Genomic DNA, 20,428 nt, shown 5'->3' with positions numbered 1-20,428 from the left:
GAAAGTCAAACTTCCCGACTGCTACACTCAGAAACCCCTCTAATCTTATTAATATTCCCTGCATGCCATCTGTCTCTCTTAATTGTGCACTTTGGAATTCTCGCTCAGTGTGTAACAAACTCTCCTTCATTCATGACTTTTTCCTTTCTAATTCTCTTAACCTCCTGGCTCTTACTGAAACCTGGATCCAGCAGTCAGACACTACCGCTGCTGCTGCTCTATCATACGGGGGGCTTCACTTCTCTCATACCCCAAGATCAGACAATAGAGCTGGTGGAGGCGTTGGTCTGCTCCTATCACCAAAATGTACCTTTCAGGTTATCCCTCAAGTACCCTCACTTGTCTTCCCTTCTTTTGAGGTCCATGCCGTCAGACTCTACACCCCCTTCTCCATGCGAGTGGCTGTGGTGTATCGTCCTCCCGGCCCCTCCCATCAGTTCCTGGATCATTTTGCCACTTGGCTTCCACATTTTCTCTCCTGTGACATCCCTACCCTCATCATGGGTGATTTCAACATCCCCATTGCTCTTCCCCTCTCACCATCTGCTACTCACCTTTTATCTCTAACCTCCTCATTTGGCCTTTCGCAGCTCACTAATTCTCCAACGCATGAAGACGGAAACTCCCTCGACTTGGTCTTCTCTCGGCTTAGTGCAGTGGATGATTTTGCAAACTCCCCTCTCCCGCTCTCTGACCACAATCTTCTTTCATTCTCTATCAAGAACTGCCATGCTGCTCAGGTCACCCCCACTGTTCATACTTATAGAAACATACAGGCCATTAACACCCAGAAACTTATGAAGAACTTGCAGTCTTCATTGGCCCCTATCTCCTCCCTCTCCTGTCCTGATTCTGCATTGAAGCATTACAATGAAACACTTCAAAGTGCCCTGGATGAATTTGCATCCCCTATAAATAGAACACCACAACGCAGACGGCGACAACCCTGGCACACGGTGCAAACACGTTTCCTGCAGCGGTGCTCCAGGTGCGCCGAACGTCTGTGGAGAAAATCCAATCTACCCGAAGATTTCATCCATTTTAAGTTTATGCTTAGAACATACAACACTGCCCTTCACCTCTCCAAACAAACCTATTTCAACACCCTCATCACCTCACTGTCCAATAACCCGAAACGTCTTTGACATTTTTCATTCTCTACTCAATCCAAGAGTACAGGCCCCAACCACGGAGCTCCGAGCTGACGATCTGGCCAATTACTTCAAAGAAAAAATTGACCAGATCCGACAGGAAATTATCTCCCAATCACCTCATACCATGCACTGTCCTCCCTCCCCCACTGCATCGAACTCACTCTCTGATTTTGAACCAGTCACAGAAGAAGAAGTAAGCAGGCTCCTTGCATCTTCTCACCCAACTACTTGCACCAGTGACCCATTTCCGTCACAGCTCCTTCAGTCCCTTTCCCCTGCTGTCACCCCTCACCTAACTAAAATATTTAACCTCTCTCTCTCTTCTGGTATTTTTCCCTTCTCATTTAAGCATGCCATCATACATCCACTACTTAAAAAACCATCCCTCGACCAAAACTGTGCCGCTAACTATAGACCTGTCTCTAATCTTCCCTTCATCTCTAAACTCCTGGAACGCCTGGTCCACTCCCGTCTTATCCGCTATCTCTCAGAAAACTCTCTTCTCGACCCTCTCCAATCCGGTTTCCGCTCTTTACACTCCACTGAAACTGCCCTCACTAAAGTCTCTAATGATCTGCTAACAGCTAAATCAAATGGTCACTACTCCATGCTAATTCTCTTGGATCTCTCTGCAGCATTCGACACTGTGGATCATCAGCTCCTCCTCACTATGCTCTGTTCCATTGGCCTCAAGGATACCGTTCTCTCCTGGTTCTCCTCCTATCTCTCTGACCGCTCCTTTACTGTATCTTTTGCCAGTTCCTCCTCCTCTCATCTTCCCCTTACTGTTGGGGTCCCCCAAGGATCGGTTCTAGGTCCCCTCCTCTTCTCCTTGTACACTGCCCCTATTGGTCAAACAATCAGTAGATTTGATTTCCAGTACCATCTCTATGCTGATGACACCCAATTATACGCTTCTTCTCCTGACATCACGCCAGCCTTTCTAGAAAACACCGGCGATTGTCTAAACGCTGTGTCTAATATCATGTCCTCACTATATCTGAAACTGAACCTGTCAAAGACTGAACTCCTGGTGTTTCCTCCCTCTACTAATGTACCTATACCCGACATTGCCATTTCTGTGTGTGGTTCCACTATTACTCCCCAGCAACAGGCCCGCTGTCTTGGGGTCATCCTCGATTCCAAGCTTTCCTTTGCCCCCCACATTCGATCACTGGCTCGCTCTTGTCATCTGCACCTCAAAAACATTTCTAGAATTCGACCTTTTCTTACCTTTGACTCTGCAAAAACTCTTACTGTTTCTCTTATTCATTCTCGTCTCGACTATTGTAACTCTCTTCTAATCGGTCTCCCTCTTACCAAACTCCCCCCCCCCCCCCAATCTGTCTTGAATGCTGCAGCCAGGATCATATTCCTCACCAATCGTTACACCGATGCCTCTACCTTGTGCCAGTCATTACACTGGCTACCCATCCACTCCAGAATTCAGTATAAACTTATTACCCTCACTCACAAAGCTCTTCATGGCTCAGCACCACCCTACATCTCCTCCCTTGTTTCAGTATACCACCCTACCCGCGCCCTCGTTCTGCTGATGACCTGAGATTAGCATCCTCAATAGTCAGAACCTCCCACTCCCGTCTCCAAGACTTTACACGTGCCGCGCCAATTCTTTGGAATGCACTTCCCAGGTCAATACGATTAGTCCCCAATCCCCACAATTTTAAGCGTGTCCTGAAAACGCATTTATTCAGACTGGCCTACCACACCAACACATTAACCTAATCTATCCCTGTGTGGCAGAGCCAAAAGTTTTACCATAACCAGGTTCCCCGCATCATGTTCCCACATGCTTTATGCCTCCATTAGCCCTCTGTGTCTGTACTGTTACACACTTAACATTATGACTGGTCCATACAATCAGGGTAACTGTTACCACCCACCTTTCGTGTCTCCCTCTTTCCTCATAGACTGTAAGCTTGCGAGCAGGGCCCTCTTTCCTCTTGGTATTTGTTATAATCTACTGTATGTGATTATTGTTATGCTGTAATGTCTATTGTCTGTACAAATCCCCTCTGAAATGTAAAGTGCTGCGGAATATGTCGGTGCTATAAAAATAAAATTTATTATTATTATTATTTGTCCCTCAATTTTCCTGGTGCTCGGGTGCGCTTTGCACAGTTTAGTCATCTCTGCTGCACAGACATCCTGTGCGCTTTTTTTTGGGGAGTGCTGCACCCACTAGGTCAGTCTTTGTAGTCACATCAGACTCCAGGACCCCCAGTGTGGCCTGTTCTATTGCGCACCCCCAAATTTTTCACCAGTAAATTCACTCTCAGTGCCCCTGTAAGTGTTACATTACCTCACAGCATCTATTGAGGTTAAAGTTAAACAATATATAGGGGTTGTACTGTGAGGGCCCAAACAACCTCTGTGGCTGGTGCCACACAGCACCTTGCCCAGTCTCGGAAAATCCTTTTTTTTTTTTTCTTTTTTTGGCATCACAGCAGTGTCATTTACTGCGCTGTGACATCTGACCGTAACGTGTACACCAACACCACAAACACACATTACTCTTTATGTAGGCCACATTAGATTCAAATAAAGTGTAGCAGACACACCATCATACAGAGCCATTAGTGTTTCTTATACCTGTTTGTAGTCCTACAGAAATAAGCACACTAATCCCTAATAATTACTTTCTTGCCGTTCTGAATCCATCGATAGAGATGAAGAAGGCACGGAGTAAGGGACGTCACCGCGGCAGCCGCGGAAGTGCTGCATCAGCAGCTAGACATAGTGCATATCCAGAGCAAGCAGCAGGCCCAAGTCACTCAGCATCTACTATCACCCGGCAGCAGTCATTTATGCGCAGCTTGTTAGGAGCGCAGGGCCATAGACAGACTGATAAGAGGATCAAGTAGAAACCGTTGTTGGTTGGACGGCAGCTGAGGCATCCAGCTCAATGAGTGCAGCATTCTCCCAGGACCTCTCCACCACATCGGGTCAGGCCACTGAAGAGCAGCACCCATCTGCTTCACCACCCACTAAATTGCCCAGACATTCAGAGGGCCAGGAGCCAACCTTAATCCTCTTCTCAGAATCTGTTGGCTTGGAATCTGTGCGCCATCCAGACAGCATTCCTGCAGCTGAAGAAGAGGTAGTGTGCACAGATGGGCAACCACTGTGTGCGTCTGAGGAAGAAGTGGAGGGTGGGCCAGTGACCACAGTGACCAGACCCCAGTCAGCAGATGATGAAACTCAGCTGCCAGTTTCTGCTGACGAAAGTGTATTGGATGACAAGGTCCTTTACCCATCATGGCATGCTGAGGGGCAGCAAGCAAGTGGGGATAGCTCAGAGGTAGAGCTTGCAGATGTGGCACAGCGTGGCCGTCCACGTGGGAGAGGAAGAGAGAAAAATTGGTTGTCGGCTTCCTCAACTTCAGCACCCGTTAGGAGCAGGGCTCTTTTAAAGAACACAAGGGGTGCGCCCAAGAGTTGTGGTGCATGGGCCTTTTTCGACCAAGTTGCAGATGACGTTACAGTAGTCAGATGCAAGCTTTGTCGACAAACTGTGCGGAGACGGAAGAACGTCAGCAACCTTAATACCACCAATATGTTGACGCATGTCAGGAAGAGGCACCCTGTGAAGTGGCAGCATCACACCCATGATTCGCCACCTGCAGCTGGTCCCCCACCTTCCACCTCTTCAGCCATAGTGGCCACCTCTTCCTCCAGCTCGCAAACAGCTGTTCCCGCTTCCTCGCCAGAATGCCAGGGTGCATCTGCAGGCAGTGTTGTATGGCGGCACACTGTCTGTACTTCGTCAGCATCGGCATCCCAATCACTGGCATCCTCATACTCCCAATCCAGTGTGCAGCCATCTGTCAGACAGGTGTGGCAGAAAAGGTGCCCGTACTCGGCAAACCACCCACGAGCACAGGGCATGAATTCTCGCATTGCCAAACTGCTTGCAGTGGACATGCTACCATTCTGGCTGGTGAGCAAGCCAGCCTTTATCGATATGTTGGGGTTTGCAATCCCACAATACCTCATTCCCAGCCGCTTCTACTTCAGCAGGCAAGCCGTCCCCACCCTGCAACAGCATGTGGAGAGTAAAATTAAGCATGCGCTACAAAATGCAATTAGTAGCAAGGTCCACCTGACCACAGAGTTGACCAGTCAGCACGGCCAGGGATGATACATTTCCATCACCGCCCATTGGGTAAATGTAGTTGAGCCTGGAACTGAAGTAGACAGTGCAAGTGTGCGGGTCCTGCTAACTCCACGGATTGCAGGCCTCTCCTTCATACAAATTGACTCCTCCTCATACTCATCATCAGACTTGCCTGCACCCAGACATACCACAACAACCGATTTCAGCACTGCATCAGCCAAACATCAACAGGGCGTGTTGAAATTTGGTTTATCTGGGTGATGTTAGCCACACCGCAACGGAGCTGTGGAAGACGCTCAAGGAGCAGAGCGGCATGTGGCTTGCGCCGCTCAACCTCCAGCCAGGTATGGTGGTATGTGACAACGGCCGAAACCTGGTCGTTGCTCTGGGCCTCGGTGGTCTGACTCACATTCCATGCCTTGCCCATGTCCTAAACTTGGTGGTGCAGAGTTTCCTTAGGAACTATCCTGACCTTGATGAGCTGCTGCACAAAGTCAGATACGAGTGCTCTCATTTGCGGCATTCAAGCATGGCTGCATCACGCCTTTCAGCCATGCAGCACAGATTGGGCCTTCCTGAGCACGGCATCATTGTTGACCTCCCCACCAGGTGGAATTTGACTTTGCATATGCTGCGGAGGTTGTGTGAGCAGCAACCTGCAATTATGGAGTTGCAGCTGCATCAGGCGCAAAGTAGGCGACACACATCTCATGCCGTGTTTCTGGGCTCTAGTACTGCCAGCAAGTGCCCATTTCCATGACTGCAATAACACTTTCTTTGCCTCACATATGTGCTATAAGTCCGCTAAGAAATATCTGTGAACCGCCATGTCAGTAATTACTTGCATAAATGGAAGATAATGGAGTGATTCTGTCCTTGGCGCCTCAACGCACGCTTCGTAACGACTTCCTCTGGAGGCGTGCCGCAGGTTAAGGGTTCTGACTATTTAAATGAACGCTGGCCAACGAGAAACCCTATGCTCATAATTGGCTAATAAAAAGACCTGAATGGAGTGCTGACGTACGGGACTGTGTCAAAGGAGGAAACCATGAGGAGAACAGCACATGCGTCACAGCCCAGACGTCATAATGAGACCATGGAGCCAGCAGCGGTGGATTAAACAAAACACATGGCCGTTATGGAGATGGCACATGCTCAGTGCCACCCGAATGCCGTTGACCTAATGATCCAAGGGAAGGCAGCGTAGGCGCACCATGGTAAGACTAGTGTCGTGATACCGCATGAAAAGTGTAGGAGGCAATGAAATAATGTGTGCACAAATAGCATGTGTACATACTGGCCACAACATATGTACCAAATAAAGGGCGGAAGTGCAATAATACATGCACCCATTATAAGCGCGTTAAATAACATATGCATATACTTGCCAACATATATACATATAGAAATACAATCATATATGCGCCAAATATGAAAGTGCTAAAATGCAATACATTGTGCAGAAGTAGCATAAAATACAGTAATTATATACAAAAATACAAAATATAAAGTGCGAAGAAAAGTGAACTTAGTAATAATATTCATTTAAAAATAAAGAGAGCTTATACAAAAATAAAAGTTCTCCAAGGTGTCCATAGAAATTGTCGCATATTCAGATCTTCAATGCATGGAACTACATAGAGCACGTGGAAAGGCACAGCAAAGTAGAAAAACGCCAACTAAAAAAACAACAAACATACATTAATATAAATAGTTAAAACCCACAAAAAAAAACCATAAACGTGAAGGACATCCTATAAAAATGAAGCAAAACCAAAACTCTTAAGGCCCATGGGGGCAACTGTGTTTAGTCTGTATATCCACTGACCTTCAACCCTTGCCAAAGCTCTGGATAAATCTCCACCCCGTTGACCCAAAGTGACCTGATCTATAGCTTTCATCTGCAACTTACTTTTACATCCATGGAACTGAAGAAAATGTCTGGGTAAGGTTTAATATTATATATAAAATTAAACCTTAAATGACTAAAGGCCAAGAAATGACCATCAAATTACTTTATTAACATATATATCACTCTAATAGAATACAATTAATAAATTCTTTTCCAGATGGTGGAAAATTAAAATCAATAAAAATAACAGTGTGTGAAGCTGAAAGGATGGAGAATAAACTACAGGAGCCAAATCAGTGTATAACAAGTTGCATATATAAATGTATAGAAATGGCACGTCAGATTAGTAGCAGCACGATATGGCAGTAATGTATATAAATAAAGGGTGACGTGCTAAGGTGCTCGTGCTGACAAGGTTCTATTATGGAATATCAGTCAGATGTGATAATATGGGACAATATGGACAACAAAAGGAGATATAAGTGATTTATGTAGGAAAGGGCACCAAAAAACAAAACATACACTATCGCCATATAGTGCACTGGGTACCAAAAAGCAATATCAAGTTAGCATGTAAAAATTGTGCTGATGTATTTGATTAGAATTACCAACATATACAAAAGAGAAATATGTAAAAAAGAGCAGTAAGTATAACCAGCACACTATATGGCGATGATGCAATGTATAGCAGTATCCAATCAGTATGAAGCCGCACTGTATGGCAGGAATATGTGTAATGTGCCAAAGTGCACATCAGTATAGCCAATGTACTAGATGGCGGTAATAGTGCAATGTGCTAAAGTTCACAGCCTGTAAGATGTGTGCGTATATCTACATGCAGATATTCTGCATCACTTTACAATGTCTAATTACACATGGGATCCTGTCCCCATTAGGAAGATGCACGTGTACATATGCTTATAGGAAAGTCCATCCATCATACCTACATACACCGAAAATAATTACAGTAAATATAAACTGTACCTTCCGGAGGGCATGTATTTCTGGATGATGCAACCACGACACATCAAGAAGTCAGCAAGTAATTCCTGTGTGTCTGATAACTTGCTGTTCTTGAAGTTCAGAGAATCCTATGAGACGATGCTAAGAGTTTAAACCAGTTTCTGCTTCTCCTTCTTCCACAGCTTGGTTTGTCTGCTTCATCTACAGTTTTGTTATATATTTTTTGGCCAACTTTGTGCAGATGTACAGATGGCTTGTCCTGAAGGTTGCATCTAGGTTGGAGTTGACCTTTTGTGGGCCTCAAAAAATCTGCTCCATTCTAGCTGATTCACTAGTGAGCCGTCTAGAGTGGAGTTGATAAAATGAGGCCTCAAAAAAAAAAAATCAACTCCAATCTGGACAGCTCACTACTGAAGTGACTAGATCGGAGAGGATATTTTATGGTCCTCATTCCAGCAACTCCAGTCTGGACGGTTCACTGGTGAGGTGACTAGATTGGAGTGGATTTTTTTTATCTCTCTGCAGCTCCTCCATTCTAGACAGTTCCGTTTCTACAGTGACATTCCTCAAAAAATCCATTGCAATGTTCAGAATGGAGCTGATTCCAGGATCCTCATAGACTGCATTGTAGTGGAACATTGTGTATAAAATATATACTGACTGTTCAGTTTAGTGGCATAGGAATTTTAAATGTATGTATTGTCACTTTTGGTAACATAATTACACACAGCACTGTTCAGTTTTGCCCAAATTAGATTCTTACTGTTTTTCCACCAGTCCCAGCCACAGCTCCAACATTTCCGAAGAGTGGGCGGAGCTAGTCAGGCTGATAACCTCTGAAGGAGCACCCGACTTTTGGAGTTTGTCGTGTGCCCAATTTAGCCTATCGGGACTCTGCAATGTATCAGACACTTCTGATGTGGAGAGCCATCCAGAGGCCTGAGAACTGCGGCGGCTCGTATGTGAGCTGTGACTGTGGCCGTATCGGGAGGGATGACTTTTACAGGGGTAGTTGAAATGTTGGCAGGAATAGTTAGAGCTGAGTTGGGGAAGACGTGTGTTGTCTACGCCTGCGTCCGCTGTGGCTATGGGGTGTTTTGGGGGTAATTTAATCGACAGCCAGGGGTGGGTTACTGGCCATAACTGGTAACTTTGTGCCTTTTAGCATGGGGGGGTGTTGTAGTGTTACCGTAATCAATATTATTCTTGGGATATGAAAGGGCGGGGGTTAATAGAAATTCTTTATTAGCTATTTGGGCTATAGGAAATGATGCAGGATGCCCCAAGATTGCCATAGAAACACAGCTGTGACCTAATAAAATAGTCTGTAGGAGGAAGAAGATCCACGTTATTGCAAATCTATTATTGTGGATATCTGTGTAAATACTCCTGGATATTTTTTTTAAAAGATGATGGCAAAATCCATACTTTATGGAATTTTTTTTTTTTTTTTGGGGGGGGGCAGGGGATCAGGGCATAAACAAGTCAGTCATTGGATTTTAAGAGATTTTCATAAAGCAAAATTTTGCAAATCTGTCATAATTCCAAGACCTATTAAAGTGTATATTGTTCATGGGATAATCCCTTTACTGTTTTTGTTTGCAGCTAATATGTTAATGTGCAACAGATATTATACAAATGGGCAGCACGGTGGCTCAGTGGTTAGCACTGCAGCCTTGCAGCGCTGGGGTCCTGGGTTCGAATCCCACCAAGGACCACATCTGCAAGGAGTTTGTATGTTCTCCCCGTGTTTGCGTGGGTTTCCTCCGGGTACTCCGGTTTCCTCCCACACTCCAAAGACATACTGATAGGGAATTCAGATTGTGAGCCCCATTGGGGACAGTGATGAATATGTGTGCAAACTGTAAAGCGCTGCGGAATATGTTAGCGCTATATAAAGATTATTATTATTATTATTATTATTATTATTATTATTATTATTATTATTATTATTATTATTATTATTATTATTATTATTATTATTATTATTATTCAAATAATATGCATATATAAATATAATAGTAAACATTTCAAGCCACTTAGTGGGAAAGTGCAAAGAAAAAGAAATCTAACTCATAAATATTAGTTCCATCAACTTTGCTATAACTTAAGGTCAGCATTGGAAGGCAGTGATTATTTACCAGACATTTGAAGAGGAGGCCGAACATTTGACCAGACCTCTCAGCCTTGCCCAATTATAATCTTCAAACAAAAAATGGCTTTTCTATTTTAGAAGACTGGATGGGTCTAGTGTAAAGGGAGGCCAGGACTGTAGACATGACCAGAGACACTGAAGCATGTGTGTCCGGAGCTTCCCTCACGGAAAATTGTAATATTCCACTTCTAAGAGTACCTGCTTCTCCAGTTTCAGGTCTCCCTGGGCACTGGCCAGATGTCAATGGCCTCTCTTCCAGGTGACTCCCAGTAATGGAGACACAGTCCAGGATAACTTGAATATTCTATTTACTTCTTCATAGGTTGCATCCACAGTAGGCCCATCATGGAACTCTCTTGTTTCCTCATCTTTCCCTACTTCGCTGATGCTTGTGTGTGGCACACATCTGGATCAGAATGTCTTAGACTGCTCGCCAGATCCTTCCTGGCCTAACCTCATCATGAGGTCATTCATTCTGCTTGTTTCACCCCAGACTCGAAATAATCAGTCACCAGGTTTGGTTGCTTTTGGAAAAGCATCCGGCCCATCTGTACCATTCCCTTCGAAGCTCCAACTTTCTTCAGCTCCTCACTCCAACCGACTCCTGCCCTAAAGATGTCTTCCCAGGCTGAGTCACCACATTTTCCTTCCCCTGTACTGGCCCAGTGCAATGATGTCCAGTGGCTGTAGATAATGTGGGCTGCAGCTGCCTTGCATTGTGTAGCAGCCGAGCGGTCCGGGGGCCTATAACCCATTTGAAATTTTAGGCACCCAGGCCCCATCTGACTTAACTTCCTAAAACTCCTGTCTTGCCTCCCAGCAGCCCCTCCTATTTTTACCCCCTACAAACTAGCTATAACCTATTCTAACTGTGCACACTAGTATGCCCCCATATAGTGGCCCCCAAAGGAACTACTTACCCATAGTTATAAGAACTATAACACTAAGGTGCCCCCCCTCTAATGTCTGAAGGGTGCACTTTACTTTCCCTATCTTACACAGTATTACATTACAGGAACATAATGCATATACAACATTGTACATAAAATGCATGGGTGGACATATTGCATGTGCAGCCTGTGCGGTTGCATCGGGGCCCGGAGGTGGAGGGGGGCTCCTGCAGGGTGGCTAATAATGAGGGCAATCTGGCTTATCTGGCCCCAAGGCTCCGGTGGGCACCTGGCCAGATTGTTCTCATTGGCAGCAGGCAGGTAGTGATCCCTGCAGCTCCACTGCCTACAAGAGAAAATAGGAGCGGAGCTGCAGGGATCCGTCCTGCTTCCGGTCTGACTCAGTGCGGCTGGATGACTTCATTAAGCGCAGCACTGCCAGAGAGGAAGTTGCCAAGACGGTGATGGTTCAGCTGTGAGAACATCCAGAGAGATGCTGTATGTGTGTGTATAGAGATGAGTGGTGGTGTGTGTGCATGTGTAGCGCGGCAGGGGAATGTGCAGATCAGTGAATAAGGGATGGCAATATACTTAACGGCGACTATGTAATATATGAGTGTGTGTATGTAATGTATATTATAGCTTTGTCATCATAAAAGGAAGGGGCCCAGACACACTTCTTGCACAGGGGCGCCAAGCTGTCAGTGTCCACCCCTGATAAAATGTTAATACTGAAGAGTGTGGCGGGACCATTGACCATGCGGGGTAATACATATTTTATATGTATAAAAAACAAATCTGAACTGAGAAAAGTAAATTAATGTGTATGCACAATGTAAGTGCATATTAACACATGACCATTAACCAGAGAAAACAAAAACACAAATATCCTGAACTAAAAAGTAAAAAATATGATGCATTATTTGCAGCATATTTTTTACTTTTTAGTTCAGGATATTTGTGTTTTTTATATTTTATATGTAGCAGTAACACCGAGTATTAATGACATAACAGTAACTATCATATGTAAACAGTTACACATTAATAACAATTATGGGAGCAGAGCAAGTAATCCTGTCACCCCCTTACACTAGTCACATGTTCCCTCACCAGCAGCCATTGTACAGAGTGGAGAATGTGCAATCTGTGAGTTTATAAAGTGTCAACTATATAAGAAGTAACACAACAATGTCCTTAACACATCTGATAAAATAGATTAATGTGCCTGACCTCAAACTTATTCTGCAGCCAACAATAGACACTGTAATACAGCAGCCACAAGAGTGCAAAATTTTCAATAACTAGTTTGCTAAATTTTTTATTTCTAGGTCATAAATGTATGAATTTAAGAGAAGTAACTAGCAACTAGCCGCAAAAGGAGGACAAGTTCTAAATGTACGGAGAAAAAAAAATACACATTAGATATTTTTACAAAAGCACCCAACCCTACCTAAAGCTAATTTTTTATTCTCCAGGCACATGGGACAGTAAAAGCGTTTTCTTATAACCAGTTTGTCATCTCTTTTGATATTTACGCATGCTAAGTGAAACCATGATTTGCATAAGGAACATTCCACCATATGTTCATGTGCTTATGAATGGGTATGAGATGAAGGGGCATGCATTTCAAAAAAGGAAAAATACAGTAGGAGGGATAGGTGTATGTAGGACCCAGGAGTTGTCCCCAAGTATAATCTGTCCTACCTACCAGTGGAGGTTGGCACCCTAGGATAGAAAATAAGAATGGCACCCCCACTGCTCGGCGGCTCATCCTAGTCTAACCATAGGTTACCCTGAGTCAAGTAAAGACCTGAACAATAGAGGAACAATATACCAAAGGTATTTGTTGTGACTTGTTGAAAACGGCCCCATATCCATGATTGGATCCATAAAAAATTTCACAAAACCATAAGTGAGGGTCTCATTAAGGCTTAAGTGTCTGACCTGAGTTGAAAAATCCATTTTGTGTCACACTGTAATAAGGCCCGATCCCTATCTCCCCCCGCTTCTTGTTAAATTGATTCTGTCAATCATCATGAATTTTAATTCAGTTTATTCCATGATGCTTTGTATTCATGTGTCTGGCAAAAGGGGTCTCCTTTTTCAGAGCTATATCTCTTAAATGTTTACCACTCGTCTTCAGAACTAACATTTCATTTTGCCTATGTATTAAAGGCCAAATGGACAAACTGATCTATATCACCCATTTTGACAATAGATAAAATGAAAAATTTGGTGTTCATGACCATTGACATTACTCCAGAATTTCGATCCTGTTAGAATGACCGGACATGCCACACAGCCACTACATCTATATTCAATATTTCATCCAAATATACCCCTACATAGTGACAAATACTACTAACTCCTGAGACTATTAGTCATCCCTTTTAAAGGTGTTAAACCTTTGTGGACTTTGGAGAGACAAAAGAATGTTAACATGACGGGATATTGTGGAAAAAGAAAATCTTACTCGTTCTTTGTTTGGATCCTTTTCCAACATCTTTAGAGTTTCCATTTCGTGTATAGAAAGACTGTTTTCTACTTTTGGTTCTGTCTTCAAGTATCTCTAGATACCTAGTTAACAATTCTGTAGAAAGGTCAATAGGAGATTAATCACCTTATAATGGAGGCATTTTTTTACTTTTCTCCTTTAGTTTTGTAAATGGTCCCACACCCAATGAGTCCAGAGTGGAGTCCGCCAAACCAAAAAGCGACCTGACATCAGAAGGGAGTCAGGGATATTCATATCCGGACAAATAGTTATCCTCTTTATGAAGTATTTTCTCCACCTCAACTTTGTCACAAAGAGGTGGAGGTCTTTTATATTTTCAAATAGTTGCAAATCCGAAGTCAGAATAAAATTAAATCCTGTATTTAAAACCTGTATCTCTAAGTCACTTAATTTTTCTTGAAGACAGGTTAGTCATTTGTGGGGCACATGAAGAGGTTAATTGTTGTTGGGGCCCGGTCTGTTCCTTAGTAAGTAATCCCAGTCTTAAAAAAGGGCTGCTTCCTGGTCTTTCCTTAAACCGTCCTCTCTGGTTGCCTTGTCCCCTTTGTCTCCCTCTAGCAGTCTTGGCACATGTGTCAGCATCTGATAAGTGTCTGTTGATGAAATGTCAGTTTCAAAGTCTCTAGGAGGATATGTTAGTAGGAGCTTGATAAGCCTTGTTTTCTTTAAATTCCTCACAAAATTACGATGTTTACGTTCTTTTGGATGAAATTGGTATTTTTCAATGGAATTTTGTAATGCAGTCTCAATGTAAAATCATTTTCTCCTGAGAATTTGTTTCAATTTGATCCTTGAGTTTATTGTTCAAGGACAACAAAGTTTGTTTGTTTTTTCTCCCCCTCTTCTAGGAGAAGATTCATAAATCTCAAGGTGCTTTAATGTTGCTTCCTTTTCTCACTGTTCACTTAAAGTGGAGTTTCTATATCGGAAGCCAGGTTGTACATTGTAAAAATGGCACTCAGCTTGGCTTTATGGTGATGAAATTTTATTCCAGGAGTAGTACACAGTAGTAAAGGTTTTGGTCAGATAAGTGACCTTCACTGTACTAGGTAAACATACATATGTATAAATGTCATCAAGAACATCAAAAATCCAATAATGGTAACATCATAGCAAATGATGGTTTCTGGATGATCATGGACACACATGAGTTGAGACTCTGCAAAAAGCTGAATGAAGGTAAAACTTATGAGCTGTATGATCTCCTGGATCACCCTGGCTTTATCCTCATGCAGTCTAAGGACCAGATTACTGCGAGCAATACAGCCAGGAAGTACCTTATGGAGGGAAAAGCAGCCATCTCCAATAAGACCACCACCAGGATATTCAAACTGCTGCAAGAATCTGGTATCAAGACAGCATTTGTGACTATGTGCTGTGCAACTTGTTTCATTGCCACTCCGAGATGATCCCTATAGAGTGGGTGTGCAGGAGAATAGCCAGCTGCTCCTTCCTGAATAGAAATCCTGGGGGTACCAGAAGGATATAAATTTTATCCCCCTAAAGTGGACATGTTTTTTCAAGGATGATGCCAATAATGACCCTCAATGGTCTGAAGAGCAGCTGATTGCAAACAAACTAAGCTGTGCTGGCCTTGTGATTGGCCAGGCAGAGGTGGACATGATGAACCATTCCACAGTGGTCATCTTTGATATTCTGGGAAAAAAACATGGACAACACAAGACTGCACCCAAGTGAATATGAAGATTGTTTGGTGTGGCTGTGACCAAAAAGAAATTGTCTTCGCTGTTGTGATTGATTGACTCGTGGCATCTATGGCCCTCAGGTGGTGAGACCTAGCAGAAGGATGAACAGACTTGGCGCGAAAAGTGAAAAACTGAGTGGGTTGCAGACAAAGTGGCGTTACTGGTGACCTAGTGATAGCTAAGGATGGGTTGTTGTGTCGATGGGGTCAATTTCTGACCTAATCCACTGTGAAAAGATTAAGAAATCTGTGCAAATTATGGCATCCTGTGTGAACTGAGGGTGATGTCTGATGACAAAGGACCTGATGAGACTGCCTGTTTGTTGGGCTCTCCAGGCATATGATGTGACTGTCACAGAGCCGTAACTCATGCAGCTGCGGTGCCGAGCCGCTGATTATCGGGAGCGCTCCAGGTTCCCGATGCAGCTATTTGGAAACCGCTTAAGCTATTTGGATAAGCCTTAGTGATGGGCGCGCACTAAAATGCTCGGGTGCTCGTTGGTTGGGTCGAGCAAATTGGAATACTTGGGTGCTTAACCCAAGTAATGAGCCCAATGTAAGTCTAAGGGATAACTAAGAACTTTTTCCATGACCCCCCCCCCGGGTGGTTTTAGGGCCTAAAAATATTAAATCAATAAAAACTGTGTGCAACTAACATGGGATCATCATGGGGAATACCCCTGGAAGCATTTCTGACTCCCAGGTCACAGCTGTGAACAATGTTAGTCTTATGCCACTTTTGCAGGCACACAAACATTCAAAAACGAAACCAAAATGGATTTTCCTGGGAAATATGTTAAGGATCATCCTTTCAGGGGTAATGATTTGTATGTAAGACATAATAAATAGCCCAAATGATGGAGGAACATTTTTGCTTTGGGTTATGTTCACACATAGCGTTTTTGATGCGCTTTTCAACTTTAGCATTGCTTTCGACCAAGACAAATGCATTCACTGGGAAATGCCATTTGAGGGAGAGGAGACACAAAAGGGAGATGGTAGATAATGCTGCTTGTGTATGGTGCAGCCATTAGTAGAAGATGGGGTGTGTTCCCATAGTGCTCCAGAAAGTAGAATTCAGAAATGCAAATTTTGTTCTTCGCTCACCTTCACTTGTCTTGGCAGTACTATGCATTGGTTTGGCTGATTTGCACATGGTTAGTGATGAGACAGGCTCCTTTAGTCAAATTTGGTACTGTTCAAGAAGCTTCTTCAAGGGTTCATCTTTATCAAGTTGCTCTCCTGCATTGATTCCGTCTTCAACTTCATCTTCTTCCTGGTCCTCTCTCTTCTGTCCACTGTCTCTTCTTAATCACTGTAGATTATTATTATTATTATTATTATTATTATTATTATTATTATTATTATTATTATTATTATTATTATTATTTATTGTTATAGCGCCATTTATTCCATGGTGCTTTACATGTAAGGAGGGGTATACATAAAAGCAAGTACAATAATCTTAAACAATACAAGTCATAACTGGTACAGGAGGAGAGAAGACCCTGCCCGCGAGGGCTCACAATCTACAAGGGATCGGTGAGAATACAGTAGGCGAGGGTAGAGCTGGTCGTGCAGCGGTTTGGTCGATCGGTGGTTACTGCAGGTTGTAGGCTTGTTGGAAGAGGTGGGTCTTCAGGCTCTTTTTGAAGGTTTCAATGGTAGGTGAGAGTCTGACATGTTGTGGTAGAGAGTTCCAGAGTAGGGGTGATGCGCGAGAGAAATCTTGTATGCGATTGTGGGAAGAGGAGAGGGGAGTGGAGAAGGAGATCTTGTGAGGATCGGAGGTTGCGTGCGGGAAAGTACCGGGAGACGAGGTCACAGATGTATGGAGGAGACAGGTTGTGGATGGCTTTGTATGTCATGGTTAGGGTTTTGTACTGGAGTCTCTGGGCAATGGGGAGCCAGTGAAGGGATTGACAGAGGGGAGAAGCTGGGGAATAGCGGGGGGACAGGTGGATTAGTCGGGCAGCAGAGTCTGTGGAACTAGACAGACAAGTTAGTTAACTTACACTCTCAATGGTAGTGATAACTAAAACTAATTGACCAAACATTTTCCATAATGTCACTGCTTATTTCCGCTTCTATGAAGATGGGTGGCAGGGCTGCCTGTGGCTGGAGGTGAGACTTGCCTTTAGCTAACTCCTCTATCACCCAATATTGTTGATGAACTTCAGATGGGAGATTCCTTCTTGCTGATGGGTACAGTTGATGTAAGTTTCAGCATGTTCTCTATCTTCCTCAAAGGTTTTCAGATGCTATTTGGTAAAATAGCTCTTGCCTCTTTTGCACTCACCAAAAGTTGTTGAAATCTAAAGATAAAATACATTATTAGTGCTAGTGACTACCACACAATTAAGCACACAATTCCTACTATTCAAGCCACATGTCATTGTCCTCAGTTCTAATCCTCAATTCCCAATTCAGACCATCCTGTCATGAAGCACAGGCAATCGCCACCTCTTGGTGTACAATTGTTAGTGGAAGTCAGGTCCAGCTTCTTGGTGCAGTTGAACATTTACTGCTATTTCAATATATGCAATAGTGCAACACACACACACACACACACACACACACACACACCCCTACTGCTGTCCTATGCATTTTGACTCTTAGACTAAGGGCCCGGTCACACACAGCGATGCACTAGCAATCCCAACAACAATATGACCTTGTCAAGATCGCTGGTGTGTCGCTACATGATTGCTGGTGAGCTGCCAAACGGGCAGCTAAACCAGCGATCAGCACCAGCAACACGGGGGTAAGAAGCGACGCACGTCACTTAGTTACCCACTGTATACCATAGTTACCAGCGCGCTGGTGCAGGGAGCTTGTAACCAAGGTACACATCGGATTTCTAAGCGGTGCGCGGCACTTAGAAACCCTCTGTTTACCTTAGTTACCAGCACCTGCTCGCTGATCACTGGTCTACTGCCTGTCACACGCAGCATGCTGGCCAGCGGGAGACCAGCGATCAAAAAATGTCCTGGCCATTCCAGGATGATCAGCGATAACTGGCAGGGGGGACGGTTGCTGGTAAGTGTCACACACAGCGATCTCGTAGGTGAGATCGCTGTTGCGTCACAAAACTTGTGACTCAGCAGTGATCTCGCTAGCAAGATCGTGGTGTGATGGGAGCTTAAGACTTCATAAGAGTCAAAACACACAGGCTGGCAAGAGGGGTCTGTTTGCTGTGGTATACTGGAATATGTATTGAAACAGCAATAAATTAGCAACTGCACCTAGAAGCTGGACATGTCTTTTCAACGTTTCCTACTGTTCACTCACTTCTCATGGAGCTTTTCCAAGTCCTTCCCAGAATGTGTAATGGGTTGTCCTTTTATTGTCCCCCCAAAAAAATGGTTAACCATCTTTGAATTCTTCAGCTGAGTTGGTCGGATAAACTTGAAGTATGTTTCGAATAGTTATTAAATAAAAATTGTGTGAGAATTTGCTTAGCAACTAAACATAGAACAAAGTGAATATATTGATTTACACTTAAACACATCTTCCTGCCAGGGCCGTATTTAGAGTTTATGCTGCCCTAGGCACTTAGTGCTGCCTCCCCCATTGGTGAGTGTGAGTAATGCAGACCCTGTCATCAGTGAGTTGGGCTTCTGTCAAATCAACAATTTTTGGCATTTGTGGCAGATCCAGTAGTTTTTCCACATCTGCCACATAATGGATCACTTATGGCAAACACTGCATTTGGCCTCATTCATTCCCTTTGGGACTTGCAGACATGTGTGACACTTGCAGTTTTGCCGTGATCTGGCAAATGTGGTACTTGCAGCAATGGAAAAATAACACTGCTCGAGAATGATTGAGGCTGGATCTATGTGTATATGCCCATATAGCGCTTTCAAAGACCATTCCAGCAATATTTTTAGACGTTCAGTCTATTCATCAGAAATCGGTTTGCATACATATTCAAATGAGGGAGTAGATCTGTTGCTCCAGCTCTATACCCGCTCGGTGCCATCTCTTCCTGATCGATTTTGCAGCTCTCTTTTCCAGAAGGAAACACATCATAGAGGCTGTCAGTGAAGCAAAAGCAGGTAGCACTCTGCGGGAAATAGAGCTGGAGTGATAGAAGGTTAAGATCCACCACAGTCGTTAGGCATAATTTATATATCAAATGAAATGCTGATTACTGAATAAAGGGAGAAAGGGACTGACCATACAAAGGTATTTAATGAGTTTGTCTTTAAAAGAGCTACATGCACATATATAAGGCTTGGACGGGTTAAATCCTGCAGACTGCCTTTAAATAAACACATTGGAACATAGTGTATAAGGCTAGTTTCACACTTGCTTTTTTTTGCAGCGCGTTTTTCCCGCAAAAAAAGCATTGAAAAAACGCATACAAAAGCATACAACTGCTGCGTTTTTTTCAAGCATTTTTGAGCATGCATGAAAAAAACGCAGCGTTTTTATGCGTTTGTATGCGTTTTTAGTGCGTTTTTACCGCGTTTGCGTTTTTTCCAACATTAGGTGGCCCCTCACACTAACCCTAACCCTGACCCTAACCCTTAACCAAACCATACTTAACCCTAACCCTGACCCTAACCCTTAACCAAACCATACTTAACCCTAACCCAAACCCTAAACCCTAACTAACCCTAACCCTAACCCTGACCCTAACCCTTAACCAAACCATACTTAACCCTAACCCAAACCCTAACTAACCCTAACCCTGACCCTGACCCTAACCCTTAACCAAACCATACTTAACCCTAACCCTGACCCTAATTCTAACCCTAACCCTGACCCTAACCCTTAACCAAACCATACTTAACCCTAACCCCAACCCTAACCCTGACCCTGACCCTAACCCTAAACCCCTTTAACTAACCCTAACTCTAACCCAAACCCCTAAATTCCATGGTTAACAAAAAAAAACGCATGTGCAAAAAAACGCATACATAAGCATGCCAATGCGCACCTATAGGCTATAATGGCCATTTTTAGCGCAAAACGTGCGCATACGTGCGCATGCGCTTTTTTGCAGGGCCAAAAAATGCAACATGCTGCGTCTGGAAAATACCAACGC

General features: G+C 43.8%; 1 long non-coding RNA gene across 1 annotated transcript in view; it reads left to right on the top strand.

Moving 5' to 3' along the window:
- The window catches only part of LOC141047991 (uncharacterized), a 224,899-nt gene that overhangs the window by 165,863 nt on the left and 38,608 nt on the right, over positions 1–20,428 (top strand). The window lies entirely within an intron of this gene.

Source organism: Dendrobates tinctorius, unplaced genomic scaffold (assembly GCF_039654945.1).
Source record: "Dendrobates tinctorius isolate UK_male_01 unplaced genomic scaffold, ASM3965494v1 ptg000131l, whole genome shotgun sequence".
Classification (NCBI taxonomy): Eukaryota; Metazoa; Chordata; class Amphibia; order Anura; family Dendrobatidae; genus Dendrobates; species Dendrobates tinctorius.
Note: the sequence above shows the minus strand (reverse complement) of the source record. Positions and strands in the feature narration are given on the sequence as shown.